This window comes from Astyanax mexicanus, chromosome 11 (genome assembly GCF_023375975.1).
Source record: "Astyanax mexicanus isolate ESR-SI-001 chromosome 11, AstMex3_surface, whole genome shotgun sequence".
Taxonomy (NCBI): domain Eukaryota; kingdom Metazoa; phylum Chordata; class Actinopteri; order Characiformes; family Acestrorhamphidae; genus Astyanax; species Astyanax mexicanus.
In genome coordinates, this window is record NC_064418.1 from 46,897,258 (window position 1) to 46,918,488 (window position 21,231).

Genomic DNA, 21,231 nt, shown 5'->3' on the forward strand with positions numbered 1-21,231 from the left:
AAAAAGAATCCAGCTCTGAAACTTTCTTTTGGGATCAGACTACGTTCACACAGTGCAGAACAGGAACACTCAGGTATCACTTGTATTTTCCCAGTCAAAGGAGATGAAGCACCAACCTGATAAACACAGAAATACTGTAAAACTATAAAACACTGATTCCTGAACTGTTTACACTGAAATACATCTGTAATATCTTAAAACATGTAATAATTAAATATTAAATTAGTTAAATTACTGTACGTGTTTTCTTAATGTTAAAAAGAAACATTATACTATTACTATTAGCTGTTTCTATCCTGCAGATATCCTAAATAACTGATATAACATCAACCAAATGAAGAATATTTAATTATGAATAATGTTAATATTGTTTTATCTTCAGCACGCTACACACTCTGCCAACGACACATACTCAACTCTCAACCCTGCAACCAGGACGTCCTCTGAGTACGACACTCTGATGGTAAGTCTGCAGTGTGTGTGTGTTTGTGTGAGTGTGTGTGTGTGTGTGTGTTCAGTATATAACAGTTTCTGTGTGTGTGTTCAGGTTGTTGGTCCTCCCCCGGTGCAGAGCGGAGCTCCAGACGAGGAGAATAACTAACAGCCGTGTTCAGTTCCTCTTTATTCACTGCTGAAGATTCAGATCTTTATAGAGGAACAGAGGAGCATTTCTGGGATTAGACAGCTTTTAGAGATCATCACTCATCAGATTCTGTCCTAAACTCATAAAGAGATTCAGTCAGATTCACTCAAAGCTCCTCTGTCTGGTGGTGGATAGAAGTTATATGGAGTTCCACAAAACTCTCATCTATTAGTCTATTAGTCTTGTATTTGTATCTCTGCTGTTTAAGTGAAATTCTCCTCTTCTTTCAGTCCCCCTCACCAATCATAGAAAATAAAGTGGATAAACTCACTATTGGATAAAATTGTATTATCTGTAAATAATGTTTTATCAACTTTGTAATCAAAGTTGTTGCTGTATAATAGTGTTTCTTTATATATAATAAATATAGAATATAAATTAGTTTCACGAGTCTCTCAGAAAATGAGAACTTTTATATTTTATCTAAAGCAGTAAGAAATAAGGAATATCTTAAGATGCTTTTATTTCATTTGTCTCAACTAATTTAGTCAATATTGTACTTACTTTTATATTGGGCTGTTTTTATATATATTTTCTTAATGTTTAATTTGTCATACATATACACCTCTGATAGAAAAAAGAGACCACTTAAAATTATGAGTTTCTTTGATTTTGACAAATTTAAATTATGACCAAGAGGAAGATGGATTATCAAAAGCCAGCAAACCAAGCTGAACTGCTTGAATTGATTTTTTGAGGTCTGAAAGCTTTTTTTGTTTTTTCAGCCATTTTTCATTTTCTGCAAATAAATGCTCTAAATTACAATATTTTTATTTTATCAAACTGAAGTGGTCTCTTAATTTTTTCAAAGTTGTATATAAATATATTTACTTTTTTCATAATTTTCATGCATTTTTGTTATTTCTAACATGGACTGAAAATAAAGTAATAAAGCAGTACTGTTGTATGTATTATTATTATTGTTGTTATTGTTTTTATTAATATATAATATTTGTGTGTTTTTTAGTTACTTATTAATAGTTAAGACTCTTTGCTATGTTACAGGACTGCAGTGAGAGCAGGAAGTGAACAGAGATGCAGTTTTAACACCATAAATCCAGTAGAGGGAGTCAGTTCTCCACCTGTTTACCTCCTAAACTCCACCTGTGTAGATCAACCTGTCAGTAATATGAGGTCAGTCCATGTTAAAGTCAGCAGGGTCCAGATTTCCATCCAGCTGTTTAATTAGATTGTTTTATACATCATATTTTAATAGTGTTGGACATTTACTCTAGTTTAAGGTCTGCAAGTTCTAACAGTCAGGAGTCCCTTTCATTTCTGCTTCAGTCCACTGGAACCTGCTGTCTCCTGCCCTGTTTCAGAGCTACAGCTGGACACAATAACGGAAACACCTGTATTCTGTTCACACTAACTGTATTTTTATTCAGCAAATGTTATACTTATTATTATTAAATATTCAGAGTCTGACAGTCACAGAAACTACTGTATCTAATCTGTGTAGATTCAACACAGTATAAACACATAGTGACTCAGTTTTCTTCTCTTTTCACAAATAAATAAAAAACTGAAAAATGATTTTCTGATTAATTGGTAGATTAAACAAGGAAGTAACAATGTTTTATTTTTGATTTTTTTAAAGCTACAGATCAGACTTTGGATAAAACATCAGTAAACATAGTTTATTTCATGCCTCCTGTCCAGCAGTAAGTGTACCGTTAATATTATAGTTATTATTATCTGTATCTGTACCTAGAGCTGTGTACTAGAAAGAACCTAGTGATACAATTATACATTCTGATTCAATATATTGTTATACTGAAAAAAAGGCAATATATTGAGATTTAAAAGAAATAGGAAAACTATTATGGTATGAGAAACACAATATTATATGAATAAAAATGAACTTTTATCAAAATCACATTTTTTATCCAGTCAAATCAGTCCAACATTATTTCATACCGATTCAAACACAAAATTAAATGATCCACTGTCTGACACTAAATAATACTAAATAAATCATTAATTCAAAATCTATACAGTGTTTTTAGGAATGAATACAATACTTCAATTATAAAGTTGCAATACTTCAATATATTAATATTTTCTTACACCCCTACTAATCATTATGTTAATATTTTAGAAGCAGTCAAATAAATTATTAAAACTACTGGTAATAAACTTGTATAAAGAGCTCCCCAGTATGAGAGTTGTCTAAAGTGTGTCTAAAGTCATGTGGTCAAACACCGCACTTGTTGATGGTGTGAAATGAGCTCATTTCTCATCTTCTGTTTCCTGTTTCATTACGCCTCATTCACATGTACAGCTCTGCATCTCTTCTATATTAGAGTATTAAGTGTAGAATTCACTGCACAGTGAGATTACAGCTTTATTATTCATACAAATTCTCCCCACAGATAAATAAAAACCCAAATCTGATAGCAGAACATCATTAACCCTTTACTGATCTACTGACTATTTTAATGTAATGTTTGAAAGTCCCTTCATTCTTAAGGGAAGTAAAAAAAGAGCAGCAGAGGACAGGAAGTAGCTCTGAGCTAAATGGGGAGATGTGAGGACAGAATTAAAACTGCAGAACACGCCGTCATCTTTTCTTCTGACTCTTCTCTCTATTTAGACCAGAGTAGATCAGAAGTGAAGGACAGTAGGACTGAGGATCTTCTGGATCTTCTGATATCAGCTGTGTTTAAAGAGTGATGCTGCCATGTCTCCCCAAAGATCAGCAAATATCACAGCAGCAGTGATCCTCATTTTACTGGCAGGTAAACTTTTACATTTATTACCATTTCTGATCTTTTTCATATTAATTAGTTTCAAGTGTTTAATGTGCATGTGTGTGAACTGAAAGTGTTTAGACTAAGTCTGAGTCAGGTTTTTTTTATCTAACTGATTTTCTTTATTGTTACAGTGAGTGTGTGTAGATCTTTAAGCACAATGCTATATTAATCCATGATAAATAATAAACACATTTTATTTATGGGTAAATCTTAACCAATATGTGAATCACCTGTGTGTAAAACCTATTTCAGTCATTCACATCATTGTGGAGAAAATTAAACTCCACTTTTCTCTGTAGAAACTTTGGCCAGGCCACTCCTAAATATTCATATAGTTTCTGTTCAGCTGCTCAGATGTGGGTTTGCTTTTGTGTTTTGAGTCTTTGATTTTCTGCAGAACCTGATTATGTTCAGCTCATAAACAGACAGACTAATTAAGAATTCTTTAATACAGGATTCAGGATTTGAATTCAGGATTTATTTAATAAAAGAAGGTTGTACAGGTTTTGAGATGGGAAAACATCCCCACATTAATAACACTACCACCACCATGTTTAATGTTTATATGAGTTTCTACTGGAAGAACCATGGTTCAGACTGATCAATCAATAGAAAATTAAGGGCACTTATTCTTACACCCTGCGCAAGGCACATTATGATGTTAGTTACTATCTGCTCAACGTGTTTATACTTCCACTTATCACACACACAAGGACATGCTGAAGTGCACAAACTCATCTTTTAAATAAAAAAAAAACATTATACAAAATAAATTAATATTGGTGTTCTCGTAAATGATCTGATTGGTTTCCTCTGCTGAGAAGAGCTGGACACGTCCAGGTATCTGCGACATTAAAATACCAAAATGCCAAAGTCAGACCTCAACTGGTTCTTAAAGCGAATGTCAAGTAACACACTGATTGGTTTATTTCACTTTACGCCCAAAACACACCCATGATTAATTAAGAGAATAAGTACATGCCCTTTCCGAGCTTCGAGCCGCACAAGGTGTACTTTTCCTGTTGTTACGAAAGCAAAGACACACTGACACTCCCTAAATCAATACACATGTTGATCGGTTCATGGCTCACCTACATATCTCTAAAATAGGGCCCTAAGCCTTTACCACATCACACACAGACAGTAGAGAGTGAAGCTTAGCCTCACAGTGAATGAAAAACTTTAATAATTTCTCTCATTTAATATCAGATAACTAACTCTTCACCCACATACTGTTCTCTAGCTACAGATAGAAGGTGCAATAAGAATGTTAGGAGGGTATTACTATTACTTGAGAAATTAAAGATTTTTTTATAAAAATGTAAAAAAAAGAAAAAAATTTCGCAAACATATAATATAGCTTTAAAGGGGAGATGTTGCTGATCAGAGCTGTGAAATTAATACTGTAAATCTCTGAAACACTTTAAACTGAGCTCAGTTCTTCTGTGTTCATCAAAAATCTCCATCAACCTTCACATGTCTTTGTGCAGCTCATGATTCTGTTAATGTTATATATTAAATATTAACAGCAGTATTTAACACTGTGGATTTAACACTCTCTCCATCAGGCCACCAGATACCAGCTTCATCTGGACAAACAGGTAAATAAACACACACATGTGCCACAAAAAAAAAAAAAAAACAAAAAAAAAAAAAACATTGTAATTGTGTGTGTGTGTGTGTGTGTGTGTGTGTGTTTAGTTCAGCAGGGGACGGTGGATCAGCAGGTTGTAGGACACAGAGTGAAAAAATTAGCCTGTAGTCCCACCTGCAGTGGAAACTGTTACTACAACTGGTTCAGACAGCGCTGGATCTCAGACTACCGGTACAGAGATGGAGGTTACTGGCAGACTCCAACTTACATGGGATGTTCAGCTACTGCCACAGTTTGGATTGAATCCACCGGTTCATCTGATCAGGATAGATACTCCTGTACTGTCAATAACTACATCCAGCCTCCTTCAGACTGTAAGTACAGAGTCAGTCTGTCTCTCAGTGTCACTAAAGAGAATCATTCAGGCTGTTTAAAACCAGGAAATCAGGTTCTACTTTAGAACGATGAGGTTCATTCTGTATTCTGTGCAGTTCTGAGAAACTGAGTACCAAAGATTTGAGTTCAGTAGAATAATTAGTTTCCTTATCTTAATACTTTCGATTCCTGTACAATAAATAATAATAATAATTCAGATAATTTTCTTGTTTATTATTGCAAGTGAAGTTATGAAATAACTTGAATCCCTGAAGCTACTCCACTTCTTAATCTAACACTTTATAAATCATGTGTTTTTGGTGTAACCTCACCCCCCCTCTCCTCCCTCTGACTCAGTAGTGTGTCTCAGTCTGTATTTATCAGAGGAGGTCTAGTTTTCTAGCTGTAAGCAGAAGCTGACTGTGATACTGCCTCTTAGTCTCCTCCCACGTTTTTATCTGCTGAAGGTTTTAATTGAGAGCTGATTAAATTGAGGAGAACATTTATACTAAAGTTATTTCAGATCTCACTTACTCAAAATGTTATCCATTCTAAAATCTTAATCCTTCTTAGTAGTAATAAGGCTGTGATTTTATGCAGCTTTTTTGGTTATTCTGAATTAATTATTAAACATAATTAGTACTAAAATAAATATGAATAAACAAAGGTTGCATAAAGATTTTCTCTAATAGAGAAACCTACAGAACCCTTTAAATACCAGCAGAAGAGGAACACAGCCACAAACACAACAGCATCAGTGAAGCCATGCTAACAACAGTGCTGTAAGAACAGTGACTGCATATTTCATTTCAGAGAGTAAGCCTGATATGAGAAATTGCTTTTCCGTGTAAAGCCCGGGAAACACCAGCAGCTTCACACTGACCCCTATCCTGATTCATTTTCTGAACACTGAGTTTTTAAGTTAATTTTTATTATTTATTTATGTTGAATATTTTTATATTTCTCATTTGAACATTTTCGTGACTACTTTTAAAATGTTCAGCTGCCTGAAATATGGAAAAAGAAAGAAAATATGTAATAAATAGCAGGACTAAGTCAGAACACTCAGTCCAGTAGCAGTGCTTTAGTTGATGTTCATCTATTAATATTATTCTATTAATATTTAGTTTCTGACAGACAGTGTGAGCTGGATTAAGATTTTTGGTGTAAAAAAAAAAACTATTTAAAAATTATTTTCAGGCATGTCTTGATGGTTGTCAGACTTTTCAGTACTTGATACCAGTACTTGATTTCCAACAAATGTAACAAGGCAGTGATTTCTCCAGAACTAACAGGGCAGGAAATCTTGTTTTTTAACATTTTATTATTACCTTTTTTAGATATATATTACACATATTACACATATTCACATACATTATTACCCCTTTTCTATTCTTTTTTATTGTTTTAAATACACGGTTTAATGTTTTAATGTTCTGCATTGTGAAGCAATTTTCCATCTTTCACCTTTCATGCATTTCAATATATTAAACATTCAAATTAAGCTCTTCTTCTTCTTCTTCTTCTTCTTCTTCTTCTTCTTCTTAATAATAATAATAATAATAATAATATTATTGTCTTCATCATTATTATGATCAATCTATGAAATAAATTTAGTGCTTTCATCTTCTTCCAGATCAAATAAGAGACACTGTTTATATTATGACACAGTATAAATGTAATAATAAAAACAACATTTTTTTAGTATGAACATGTTATATTGCTTCAGGATTGAGCATTTACCAAAACAACAAAAACAAAACAACCTCAGATTTAAAACAGATTAAATTGTCTGTCTAGATAATCAACAGGAAAAACAAGACAGAAGACGCCCTGCTTTCCTCAGTGATTCATGAGATTAACTAAATATAATAAAATGTAATGAAGTTAATGAAGCTAAACACTAAAACTACACTATAGAACCAAATGCAGAACACAATTACTGATTTATCTGATTTAGAATAGAAGCTCCGCCCACAATCAGTGCAGACCTGCCCACAGGTAGGGTAGATATTACAGTGTTTTACTCACACTCAGTATTTCAGTTCTGCTGTTCCCACTGATGTGTTTAATAAATATTATTCTTCATTTATCTGTTTCTGATTTTACTGTTCAGAACTGTTTCAGTACTGACTGATCAGCACTGTACTGACTGTAATTCTGTGTTTCAGGTGAACTGGGTCTCCCGCAGTGGGGAGTGACTTACACTCCTGATAGTGTGTGTGCTCTGGAAGGTTCATCAGTTGATCTCTCCTGCTCTTATAAACACCCTGGAGGACTCACAGTGACTGAATCATTCTGGTTCATTAATAAGCAGCATGTAGATCTGCGAGAGGATGATCAGTATAAGAGGAGAGTGCAGTATCACCAGACCCCATGTCGAATGAGAATCACTAATCTTAGAGCGAGCGATGCTCAGACATATAACTTCAGATTCATCACTGATGATCCTGATGGTAAATACTTTGGCAGGTCTGGAGTCCGTCTGTCTGTCACAGGTAGTTCTGGATCATATAAAACAAGTTTAGTTAACTATGAGAGATTTCTACAGATTAAAAATTAGACCAAATCATGTTTAAAATCTCCTGCAGGTCTGAAGATTGAAGTGTTGAACACAAAGGAAGGAGGAAAGCAGCTGATCTGTAGCTCCACCTGCACTCTGACTAACCCCACCTACATCTGGTACAGGAACGAACAGCCTGTATCTGAGCAGAACAGAGCTGTACTGTATCTGAGGGACCGCACTGTGGATGCAGGCAGCTACTCCTGTGCTGTGAAAGAACACGAGGAGATCCGCTCTGCTGCTGTCTGTAAGACATCACTTTACACTGCACTCACTCTGTTATCATCTCACTGTCAGATTCTACTGGATTACACTCAGTTTTGATGTAAATTTACATTTTTATACCTTTTTATACATTTTATAATTCTCAACACCCCAGTGACCACATGTGATACTGTAGTATTTGGACAGTAAAACACTGTCAAAACCAGTGACTGTATATAAGAATAGACAGTGGATCATCACTTAAAAGTGATGTCATTACATGTCTAGAGCCTGTGCAGACTGGCTGTTGTATGATTGATGTGTAGCTCCACCCATCCCCATATATTTCAGTGACAGAACAGCTCTTCCCTGATTTCATCTCATTTTTCTCTTCTAAACTGTATTTATTCCAGACACATTTTCCTCTGTTTTCATACATTTTTAAACCTTGCTCTACTATATCGAAAGATGGCTGGGCTATACCTAGGGATGAACTGCTGAACAGCTTTGGTTGGAACATCTTTTCTGCATTACATGGAGTAGCTGTGTTGTAGTCGAGCTGTCAGGAAACTAGATAATTAATCATACTATTTTTAATCATGTGGTGTTTTTCTGCTTTTGGTTGCATTAACAGACACTCTGTTTGAAGTTCTCTGCAGTTAGCATAAAATGGCCAACATGGTTGTTTTTTTAATCGTTATACTGTTCACGACATCTGTCCTGTTCAGTCTGAAAGTTTCAGTTTGTGTCACTAATACTGAGTCTCTTTGTTTCAGGTGGGTTTGAAGGTTTGCAGGTGAAAGTGGAAGGTGCTGCAGCCGCTCTAATAGAAGGACAGACAGTAACACTGACCTGTAGCTCGATGTGCTCTCAGTCCTACTCCACCTACACCTGGTACAGGAACAGGCAGGCTGTATCTGAGCAGAACAGGTCAGTGGAAACACTGGGAACAGGCCAGAATTACAGCATCACCAACATCAGCTCCCAGCACAGCGGCCTGTACTACTGCACCGCTCTCAACCAGCTCGGACAGCACAGCTCTGCACCCGCCCATCTGGACGTGTTCTGTAAGTGCAGTTTGTTCTGTATGATCCTGTTTCTTCTGAGTGTAAGAAGTTCAGTGATTAGCTCAGTCTCTGTGCTGTTCAGATCCTCCCAGACCTCCATCTCTATCTGAGTTTAACGGGTTTAACGGCTCGATCACGCTGGTGTGCGTCAGCGACTCCAACCCTGCCAGCTCTTACACCTGGTTCAGGAAGACAGGAAGCAGCTCTGAACCTTTTAGAAACGGTTCTAATTTAACATTAGCTGCTGGAAAAGCTGGAGTATTCTACTGCACGGCAGATCATTTTTATTTTTATTTTATTTTTTACCAAGACTGAAACTTTGAGTGGGTGTGGCTAACATACTGTAAGTTGCACAGAAGGAGTTAAACTACTATAGGTTAAATGAGTGGGCTTGCTCAACTGCTATAGGCTCAATGCGTGAAGATAATCTGCTGTAGGCTGAATGTTTTATTTGTCTCCTTCAGCTGATTGGTGGAAGCAGTACGCAGTCTGGGCAGCTGTTGGATTGGTTCCTGTGCTGGCTCTCTCTCTTCTTACTGCTGTTCTGTGCGTTCAGTGAGTAACATTATTCTTTTATTATTAAACTGAATATCTGAACAATCTGTCTAAATACAGTTTTAACCTCAAGCTAAACTTCTGCCTCAAATGGAAACAGTTAAAGATGTGTTTTGTGTTTAATGTGAGATCAGGAGGAAGAGGAGAGCAGAGAGAGGTGCTGATGTTCAGGTACTGAGAGAAGATTCTACTTTACTTGTTTATGAAAATGTTCCTTTAGAGTTTTACTGAAGATAGACATTAATCTTTATTTCCTCATCTCTCTCTAAAAGACTCCAAAGCCTGGAGACGACACATACACAGCTCTAAACCTCGCCACCGTCTCATCCTCTGAGTATGAAACTCTGACAGTAAGTTCCATGTATGACACTGCTAGGACTTGAATAGAAAATACATAGTACAAGTAGAACAAGTAGAACGTTTCCTTATGTACAGTTTAGAAAATGAAAAAATGATTGGCTATGAATGAGAATAAGCTGATTTTCAGAATAAATATCTGATTGACGAGTGGCCAATAATTTAGTTGATCCTGAGATCAAATAACCATGTAATTGGATTTCATCTTCTGAGATGATTCAGAACATTACAAAAACTCTACACAATGATGTTACATATTGATGAATAGTTATGAATAATGTTACTGTTGTTTTATCTTCAGCACGCTACACACTCTCCCAACAACACATACTCAACTCTGAACCCTGCAACCAGTGTGTGTGTGTGTGTGTGTGTTCAGTATATAACAGTTTCTGTGTGTTTCTGTGTGTGTGTGTGTGTGTTCAGTATATAACAGTTTCTGTGTGTTTCTGTGTGTGTGTGTGTGTTCAGTATATAACAGTTTCTGTGTGTTTCTGTGTGTGTTGTATTCAGGTTGTTGGTCCTCCCCCGGTGCAGAGCGGAGCTCCAGACGAGGAGAATAACTAACAGCCGTGTTCAGTTCCTCTTTATTCACTGCTGAAGATTCAGATCTTTATAGAGGAACAGAGGAGCATTTCTGGGATTAGACAGCTTTTAGAGATCATCACTCATCAGATTCTGTCCTAAAGTCATAAAGAGATTCAGTCAGATTCACTCAAAGCTCCTCTGTCTGGTGGTGGATAGAAGTTATATGGAGTTCCACAAAACTCTCATCTATTAGTCTATTAGTCTTGTATTTGAATCTCTGCTGTTTAAGTGAAATTCTCCTCTTCTTTCAGTCCCCCTCACCAATCATGAAAAATAAAGTGGATGAACTATTAAACTATTGGATAAAATTGTATTATCTGTAAAAATGTTTTATCAACGTCGTAATCAAAGTTTCTGCTGTATAATAGTGTTTCTTTATATATTATAAATATAGAAATATAAATTAGTCTCTCAGAAAATGAGAATTTTTATCTCTTATCTAAAGATGTAATAAATAAGGAATATCTTAAGATGCTTTTATTTTGTTTGTTTTAACGGATTTAGTCAATATTGTACTTTAATTATATTGGGCTGTTTTTTATATTTTCTTTATTTAAAGTTTGTCAGGAAAAGCTGAACTGCTTGAATTGATTTTTTTTGCACCAGGAGTTGCATAAAGTTATCCATAAAGGAGGAGGAGAAAATGCCAATATGCATGAAAAAATGTGATTGAAATCCAGGGTTATTCCACCAAATATTAATTTCTGAACCCTTAAAACTTTATAATATATTTTTATTATTATTATTATTTGGGGTCTGAAAGCTCTGTTTTGTTTTTTTTTTTTGTTATTTCAGCCATTTCTCATTTTCTGCAAATAAATGCTCTAAATAACAATATTTTTATCTAGAATTTGGGAGAAATGTTGTCTATAGTTTAGATAATAAAACAATAATGTTCATTTTACTCAAACATAAACCTATAAATAGCAAAATCAGAGAAACTGAACCAGAAACTGAAGTGGTCTCTTAATTTTTTCCAGAGTTGTTTATAAATATATTTATTTATTTTTTATTGTTTTCATGTATTTTTTATTACTAACATGGATTTAAAAAGAAAGTAATAAAGCAGTACTGTTGTATGTATTTTTATTGTTGTTTTTGTTTTTTATAATTTTTTTTTGTGTTTTTTAGTTACGTATTAGTAGTTAAGACTCTTTGCTATGTTACAGGACTGCAGTGAGAGCAGGAAGTGAACAGAGATGCAGTTTTAACACCATAAATCCAGTAGAGGGAGTCAGTTCTCCACCTGTTTACCTCCTAAACTCCACCTGTGTAGATCAACCTGTCAGTAATATGAGGTCAGTCCATGTTAAAGTCAGCAGGGTCCAGATTTCCATCCAGCTGTTTAATTAGATTGTTTTATACATCATATTTTAATAGTGTTGGACATTTACTCTAGTTTAAGGTCTGCAAGTTCTAACAGTCAGGATTCTCTTTCATTTCTGCTTCAGTCCACTGGAACCTGCTGTCTCCTGCCCTGTTTCAGAGCTACGGCTGGACACAATAATGGAAACACCTGTATTCTGTTCCCACTAACTGTATTTTTATTCAGCAAATGTTATTGTTAATGATTTTAGGAGTGGAGTGAGTGCTGGTTAGGTGTGGTAGTGTTCGCAGCAGGGAATATACTCCAAGCAAGATGAAGACAACTGTTTTTTTCTTTATTAGCCAAGGTAGCTCCAAAACTAACCCATACAAGAGGAAGATTTAACCTAACTGAAACAGTGTGTGCTGAACTCTAAGTAGCAGCCAATTAGAAGCCCCTCCCCCATTAGATTGAACACACCTGGTGCTCATTCCCTTAATTACGTCTCTGATTGGCTGCCTGGCTGGCCTTCCTAACATCGCCGCCCCCAAATATGCAATGCATATTTGATCTGTCCAGAGGTGTTCTTCATTCATCGTTGTGGTATTCTGGAAGAGTGACTAAACGTGCAACAGGTCGAATGTAACGTCGATCCTTCACTTGAATCTCTGCAGTCCTCACTCTTCCGTGTGGTCCAGGTAGTGTTTTTATCACTCTGCCTATCAGCCAGAGTGCTCGAGGTAGTTGTGTGTCTACAATCATAACCACGGACCCTGATGACAGGTTCTCTGGGTCTGATTGCCACTTCTGTCGTGTCTGGAGTCCTGGGAGGTAATGTTTGACGAAACTGGACCAGAAGTGGTCGGTCAGCACCTGACTCTGTCTCCACCTCCGCCGCCCCGTGAGCTCAGCAGGGGAATACATTACTTGTGGCAGTGAACTGTCGTGCCGCCCCATAAGGAGCAGGTTTGGGGTCACTGGGTCCAGATCAGCGATGTCAGAAGATACATATCCTAATGGCTTGCTGTTTAGGATTCCTTCCACCTCTACAAGCACTGTGTACAGTACCTCTTCAGTGAGGGACTGAGAGCCCACTGTGGTGCGGAGAGCATTCTTCACTGCTCGAATTTCTCTCTCCCAAGCTCCACCAAAGTGTGGTGCTCCTGGTGGATTGAACTCGAAAGATATCTTCTGCTTCGCAAGCAGTTCTTGGAGCTTAGGACTTAGCTCTGCAAGTGCTTCTCTCAGTTCCCGTTCGCCTCCATGGAAATTTGTACCCTGGTCTGAAATGACCTCAAATGGACAACCTCTACGAGTGATAAACCTTCGTAAGGCTAGGAGAAATGAGTCACTGTCAAGGCTTGTCAGGAGCTTGAGATGAATACAGCGTGTGGTGAGGCATTTAAAGAATATAGCCCATCTTTTCTCACATCGTCTTCCTATCTTAATGTGGAATGGGCCAAAGCAGTCTATACCTGTGCTATAGAATGCAGGCTTGTGGATCCTAAGCCGAGCAGGGGGTAGGTCTGCCATTTTAGGGACGACAGGTTTGGCTTTCCACTTCCGACATTCATGGCAGGCACGTTGATATTTGCGAACTGCCTCGCGTCCTCTAAGAATCCAGATGTGCCTCCGAATCTCGGCAAACACTCGTTCTGGACCTGGGTGACATAGTTTGCTGTCATAATCTTGTATCAGTAGTCTTGTGGTTGGATGATGAGAGTCCATGACTATAGGGTGTACACAGGATGTCATCCTACTTTCAGCATTGCGTAAACGGCCGCCAACTCTTATGAGGTCACAAGAGTCATCAAACTCTGGAGATAGAGTAAGTAGACGACTGGAGGAAGAGACAGCTTTTCCAGCCTTTAGTGACTTGTACTCATCCGGAAAACTCTCCAGCTGATTGCTTCTGAAGATGAGGAATTCAGCAGCTTGGTAGTCGTCTGCCACTGGCTGTCGGGTTTCATCTGATGGTTTTAATTGGTCCTTCACCGTGGCCTCAACCAACTCTTTCCAAGTGTCAAACATTTCAGGATCTGGAATGTTAGGAAGGATCGTTGTGACACCACAGAAATAATCTTTGCGTTGTTCTGCCTTGTCCTCACTTGGCAGTGTCACAGGCATGACAGGCCACTCAGATTCTGGATGCAACAGGAAAGGTGGACCCTGACACCATCTGTTGGGAGTAGACAATTCTGCTAATGTCCTACCCCGAGTCAAGTCATCTGCAGGGTTCTGGCTGGAGTTGACATAGCGCCAGTCTCCCTGATTAGTTAGTTCCTGGATCTCTGCAATCCTGGTTCCCACAAATATTTTAAAACGACAAGACTCTGAATGGATCCAGGACAACACTGTTGTGGAATCTGACCACAAGGAAACTCAGGAGACTTTCAGTGTGAGCTCGTTCTCCAGAAGCTTAGCTAGTTGGGCTCCACACAGTGCTGCACACAGTTCAAGTCTGGGTACTGTATGGCGACGTTTGGGGGCAACTCGTGATTTAGCCATGATGAATGACAACTGTACATGCCCATCGGTATCTTCTGTGCGTAAATAGGAAACAGCCCCATATGCTTGCTCTGAAGCATCACAGAATATATGAATTTGGCTGGTAGTGGAGGACTGGTCAGTGTCTGGAGACATGTAGCACCGATGTAGGCTAATCTGTGATAGCAGTGGAAGCTCACCTTCCCATCTTTCCCAGGCCATCCGCAAATCCTCTGGGAGCATAGGATCATCCCAATCTCTTTGTTTATCCCACAGGTGCTGAACCAGGATTTTTGCTCGAGTTGAGAATGGAAGAACATAGCCCAAAGGGTCATACTGGGTTGCTAGTACCTTGTATATATGGCGCATGGTGGGTGCTCGCTTTTCAACAGATCGGGGCTTGAACCCAAGGTTGTCTGTATTACACTGCCACCTTAGGCCTAAGGTAGATTCATGCATCTCAGTCCTGTCCTCTGCTAACCATAGCTCTGTACTATCAGAGCGGGCCTCCTTTGGCAGATGCTGGACTACTTCGGGAAGATTAGATGCCCACTGCCGTATGTCAAAGCCTCCATCAGCCAGGATCTTTCTAAGTTTGTCCACAAACTCACTAGCTTCATAGGATGACAGGAAGCTTCGCAAACAATTGTCCACATAGAAGCTCTTGTCCATCGTGGAACGAATGTCACTGCCTGGTTCACTGTGCTCCATAAGGTGGTGTTGAAGTGCATAAATGGCACAACATGGACTACATGTAGTGCCGAATGGCAGAACTTGCCACTCATAGACAGAAGGTGGGAGGTGACTCTGTAGGTTGCGCCATACAAATCGGAGCAGGGGCCTGTCTTCAGGTAGAAGACGTACCTGGTGAAACATCCCTCGGATGTCACCACTGACTGCTACAGGCTTCTCTCGGAAACGCAACAGCACTCCTATGAGTGAGGGACCTAAAGCTGGACCAGGCAGCAGGTAGTCATTGAGATTATGGCCTCTGAATTTAAATGAACAATTGAAGACCACACGGTTTTTTCCATTATGTTGAACCATATGGTGAGGAACAAACCATGATTCTCCCTCTGTAGTGGCTTCTTCTGCTGACAGCCTCCGGACGTAACCTGCTTTCTCTAGCTTCGTAATCTCCTCATTGTATGCTGTTGCTCTATCTGTGTCCTTTGACAGGCATCTCTCTACACCCTGGAGATTGAACATCACTGCTTCCTTAGGGGCTTGAAGGAAAGGCATGTCCTTTTTACGCAGCAATGGAGTGGCGTAGCAACTTGCACCATCAACCTGAACCCTGATAGTCTTAGCTTGCAACATGTCTAGAGCCTCTTGGTCTTGCCGTGACCGAGTCACCTGCTTCTCACTGCGGTAAGGAATTACGTCAGCCTGCCACAGTTTCTCAACATTCCTGAACAGTTCGGTCATTGGAGAAGTGACTGCTATGTGGAGGCACTGACTTGGCTGTAGCTGCTCTTTCAGTATTTGGGCAGGACCTTGCAGGGTCCACCCTAGTCTGGTTCGAATGGCTGCCGGACCTCCATCTGGACCTAGACGAACTGGTTCGATAGGGGTAATGAGGTGGGTATGGTCTGCCCCAATCAGTAAAAGAGGATGTGCTTTATGAATTGGCTGCAGGGGAAGACCTTCCAAATGAGGATATTTCTGTTGGAGGGAAGCAACAGGGTACGAATGCTCAGCTAGACTCAGCTGCTTTGAGGTGAATGCTTGACGGATCAGGTAAGTCTTACGAGGATAAGTAGCAGAAGAGATTCTGAATGAGACTGAGTTCCCTGAAATTGTACTCACATCCTGCCGTACGGTTCTGAGTGCCAGTGTCTCGGCTGGGCCCTTCAACTTTAACTGTTGGGTGGCTAGGGATAGCAGAATAGTTCTCTCTGAGCCATCGTCAAGGATTGCGTAGGTTTCCAGGCTTTGACCTTTATGATGTAGAAGCACTCGAATGATCTTCAGGAGGACTCTCGTTTCCTTCAGGCCTATCAAGATATAGTGTCTCACTTGTAGAGCTTGCACGTTGAGATGTCTGGGGTAGGCGCTCATTTACACTGGGAAGAGCTTGAAGGTGCATACGGTTGCATAGGTTACAAGGTTTCCGAAGTGTGCACTGTGATGCCAGGTGAGCCCTTCCACATCTCCAACATCGGTTATTTGTCTTAATCCAGTGTGTGATCTGCTCTTTACTAAGTGACTGGAAAGCTGGACACTGACTCAAATAGTGCTGAATGCTATTACAGTACGGGCAGAACACTTTACTAGTGCTAGCTTTCATCATAGGTTGCTTTGGTGGTAGTGTTGGAGAAGGTGCTGCTATACTGGGAGGCTCATCTATTCCATGGAATACAGTAGCTGGCCTGCTTCTATGTCGAAACTCTTTACGGCCATCGAAGCCTGAGCTCATGACTTTAGGATTTTTGGCTTTGGACTGACCTTCATGGTCCTGACACCAAGCTTCGAACTTGAGCCACTCAGCTAAATGCAGTAGTGTGTGGACAGTATTCTCTCCATTGTACATATGCCTCCGGAAAGAAGCTCGCCAGTCAGGGGGTAGTTTGGTAAGCAGCCTAGCCACATGTGAGCCGCACTGCAATTCTACTTCTCCTTCAGGACCTAGGGTTTTCAGAAGGCCTACCAATGCTTGGATCTGCAGAGCGAATCGTTCAAATCCTTCCGTATCTCCTGGCCGGAGGTCTGGTGAATCCATGACTAGAGCTATCTTGTTAAGAGCCAGCTGATGAGGTTTACCAAACCACTCTGTCAAGGCAGCCATCGTGTCAGAGTATGGGGATGGTGACTTCAAGTAAGAATCAGCTATCAGGTAAGCTTCTTCTAGCTTTAAATGATCCAGTAGCACTTGATACTTGAAGAGCTCTGAACTATCCTCTGGCAGTAAGTTAATCAGAGCAAGCCTAAGGCGAGCAAACTCACTTGGATCTCGATTTGAAAAGTTTGGAATGGTAGGCTGCGGACCTCTATAGGAGAACTCCTGCCTAGCAACGCTGATCTGCTGGCCCATCTGGGCTGGCAGGGTAAGGTGAGGCTGAGGATTAAAGGCAGGTGTGTGAACAGAAGCAGCTAAAGGAGTAGTGGTCAGAGGGACTTGAGGTAAAGGTTTGCTAAGTGCCGTGTCATCATGGGAAGGGCTAGTCTTAGAAGGGATCTGCAACTGTGGAGATCCAGCTGGCTGACCAGTGATGACTGGTGTAAACTTCCTGGGTGAAGGTATGGGTTTAGGCTGAGGAGCTGGCTTTAGAGCAGTTACCACCGACCTTTGATAGATGGTTCTAGGACTAGGGACTGGATGCACTGCAGCAGGAGAAGGTAACTTTGGTGTGGAAGGTTTCTGCATCAGCAGTGTTTGTAAGTGGTTTTGAGCCTCTCTCAGTCTTCTGAGCTCCTGTGTCATAGCCCTTTGAGTTTGCCAGAGCTGTCTATTCTCTTGCTTAAGGTCATGCACAGCTAACTGGTATCTAAGCAGGTCACTGGCGCCATCTACTGGATCAAGAGTATGCTTAACTTCTTCCAAGGCTCTGCTATAGCCACCATGGTTCTCTATTTGTCTTCTGCCCTCAGATTCAATTCCGAATTCAATTTCCTCATCACTATGGGAAGTCTGACTCATTGTAGGTAAAGTATATGTGCCTGCAGCTGACATATATTCCTCCATCCCATCTGACTGTCCTTCTGGCTCTTGTATATGTTGAGCTATGTGAGCATTAGACATTGATGCTTTCAGTGGCTGTCCTACTTCATAGTCAGCTAAATACGCTGGCTGACGAGAAACTCTGCGTGGTCTTGCCTCTGGTGACTGGTACTCCGTCATCCTGCCTGCTGTAAACACTCTATCCGGCTCGAAGGACCACTTTGTTAATGATTTTAGGAGTGGAGTGAGTGCTGGTTAGGTGTGGTAGTGTTCGCAGCAGGGAATATACTCCAAGCAAGATGAAGACAACTGTTTTTTTCTTTATTAGCCAAGGTAGCTCCAAAACTAACCCATACAAGAGGAAGATTTAACCTAACTGAAACAGTGTGTGCTGAACTCTAAGTAGCAGCCAATTAGAAGCCCCTCCCCCATTAGATTGAACACACCTGGTGCTCATTCCCTTAATTACGTCTCTGATTGGCTGCCTGGCTGGCCTTCCTAACAGTTATACTTATTATTATTAAATATTCAGAGTCTGACAGTCACATAAACTACTGTATCTAATCTGTGTAGATTCAACACAGTATAAACACATAGTGACTCAGTTTTCTTCTCTTTTTGCAACGAAATAAAAAACTGAAAAATGATTTTCTGATTAATTGGTAGATTAAACAAGGAAGTAACAATGTTTTATTTTATTTTTTAACAACTATAGATCAGATTTTAGATAAAATATCAGTAAACATAGTTTAGTTCATGCCTCCTGTCCAGCAGTAAGTGTAACATTAATATTATAGTTATTATAATCTGTATCTGTACCTAGAGCTGTGTACTAGAAAGAACCTAGTGATACAATAATACATTCTGATTCAATATATTGTTATACTGAAAAAAAGGCAATATATTGCTATTTAAAAGAAAATAGGAAAACTATTATGGTATGAGAAACACAATATTGTATGAATAAAAATTTACTTCAAATCAAAATCACACTTTTTATCCAGTCAGATCAGTCCAACATTATTTCATACCGATTCAAACCCAAAATTAAATGATTCACTGTCTGACACCAATCTAAATAAATCATTAATTTAAATCTATACAGTGTTTTTAGGAATGAATACAATACTTCAATTATAAAGTTGCAATACTCCAATATATTAATATTTTCTTACACCCTACTAATCATTATGTTAATATTTCAGCAGCAGTCAAATAAATTATTAAAACTACTGGTAATAAACTTGTATAAAGAGCTCCCCAGTATAAGAGTTGTCTAAAGTGTGTCTAAAGTCATGTGGTCAAACACTGCACTTGTTGATGGTATGAAATGAGCCCATATCTCATTTCTCATCTTCTGTTTCCTGTTTCATTACGCCTCATTCACATGTACAGCTCTGCATCTCTTCTATATTAGAGTATTAAGTGTAGAATTCACTCCACAGTGAGATTACAGCTTTATTATTCATACAAATTCTCCACACAGATAAATAAAAACCCAAATCTGATAGCAGAACATCATTAACCCTTTACTGATCTACTGACTATTTTAATATAATGTTTGAAAGTCCCTACAGTCTTAAGGGAAGTAAAAAAAAGAGCAGCAGAGGACAGGAAGTGATCTGAGCTAAATGGGGAGATGTGAGGACAGAATGAAAACTGCAGAACATGCCGTCATCTTTTCTTCTGACTCTTCTCTCTATTTAGACCAGAGCAGATCAGAAGTGAAGGACAGTAGGACTGAGGATCTTCTGGATCTTCTGATATCAGCTGTGTTTAAAGAGTGATGCTGCCATGTCTCCCCAAAGATCAGCAACTATCACAGCAGCAGTGATCCTCATTTTACTGGCAGGTAAACTTTTACATTTATTACCATTTCTGATCTTTTTCATATTAATTAGTATCAAATGTTTAATATCCATGTGTGTGAACTGAAAGTGTTTAGATTAAGTCTGAGTCAGGTTTTTTTTTATCTCACTGATTTTCTTTATTGTTGCAGTGAGTGTGTGTAGATCTTTAAGCACAGTGCTATATTAATCCATGATAAATAATAAACACATTTTATTTATGGATAAATCTTAACCAATATGTGAATCACCTGTGTGTAAAACATATTTCAGTCATACACATCATTGTGGAGAAATTTAAACTCCACTTTTCTCTGTAGAAACTTTGACCAGGCCACTCCTAAATATTCATATAGTTTCTGTTCAGCTGCTCAGATGTGGGTTTGACTTTCTGTTTTGAGTATTTGATTTTCTGCAGAACCTGATTATGTTCAGCTCATAAACAGACAGACTAATTAATAATTCTTTAATACAGGATTCAGGATTTGAATTCAGGATTTATTTAATAAAAGAAGGTTGTACAGGTTTTGAGATAGGAAAACATCTCCACATTAATAACACTACCACCACCATGTTTAATGTTTATATGAGTTTCTACTAGAAGAACCATGGTTCAGACTGATCAATCAATAGAAAATTAAGGGCACTTATTCTTACACCCTGCGCAAGGCACATTATGATGTTAATTACTATCTGCTCAACGTGTGTATACTTCCATTTATCACACACACAAACACATGCAGAAGTGCACAAACTCATCTTTTAAATAAAAAATAAACATTATACAAAATAAATAAATATTGGTGTTCTCGTATATGATCTGATTGGTTTCCTCTGCTGAGAAGACCTGGACACGTCCAGGTATCTGCGACATTAAAATATCCATATGCCAAAGTCAGACCTCAACTGGCTCTTAAAGTGAATGTCAAGTAACACACTAATTGGTTTATTTCACTTTACGCCCAAAACACACCCATGATTAATTAAGAGAGTAAGTACATGCCCTTTCCGAGCTTCGAGCCGCACAAGGTGTACTTTTCCTGTCGATACGAAAGCAAAGACACACTGACACACCCTAAATCAAGAAACATGTTAATCAGTTGATGGCTCCCTTACAGATCTCTAAAATTGGGCCCTAAGCCTTTACCACATCACACACAGACAGTAGAGAGTGAAGCTTAGCCTCACAGTGAATGAAAAACTTTAATAATTTCTCACATTTAATATC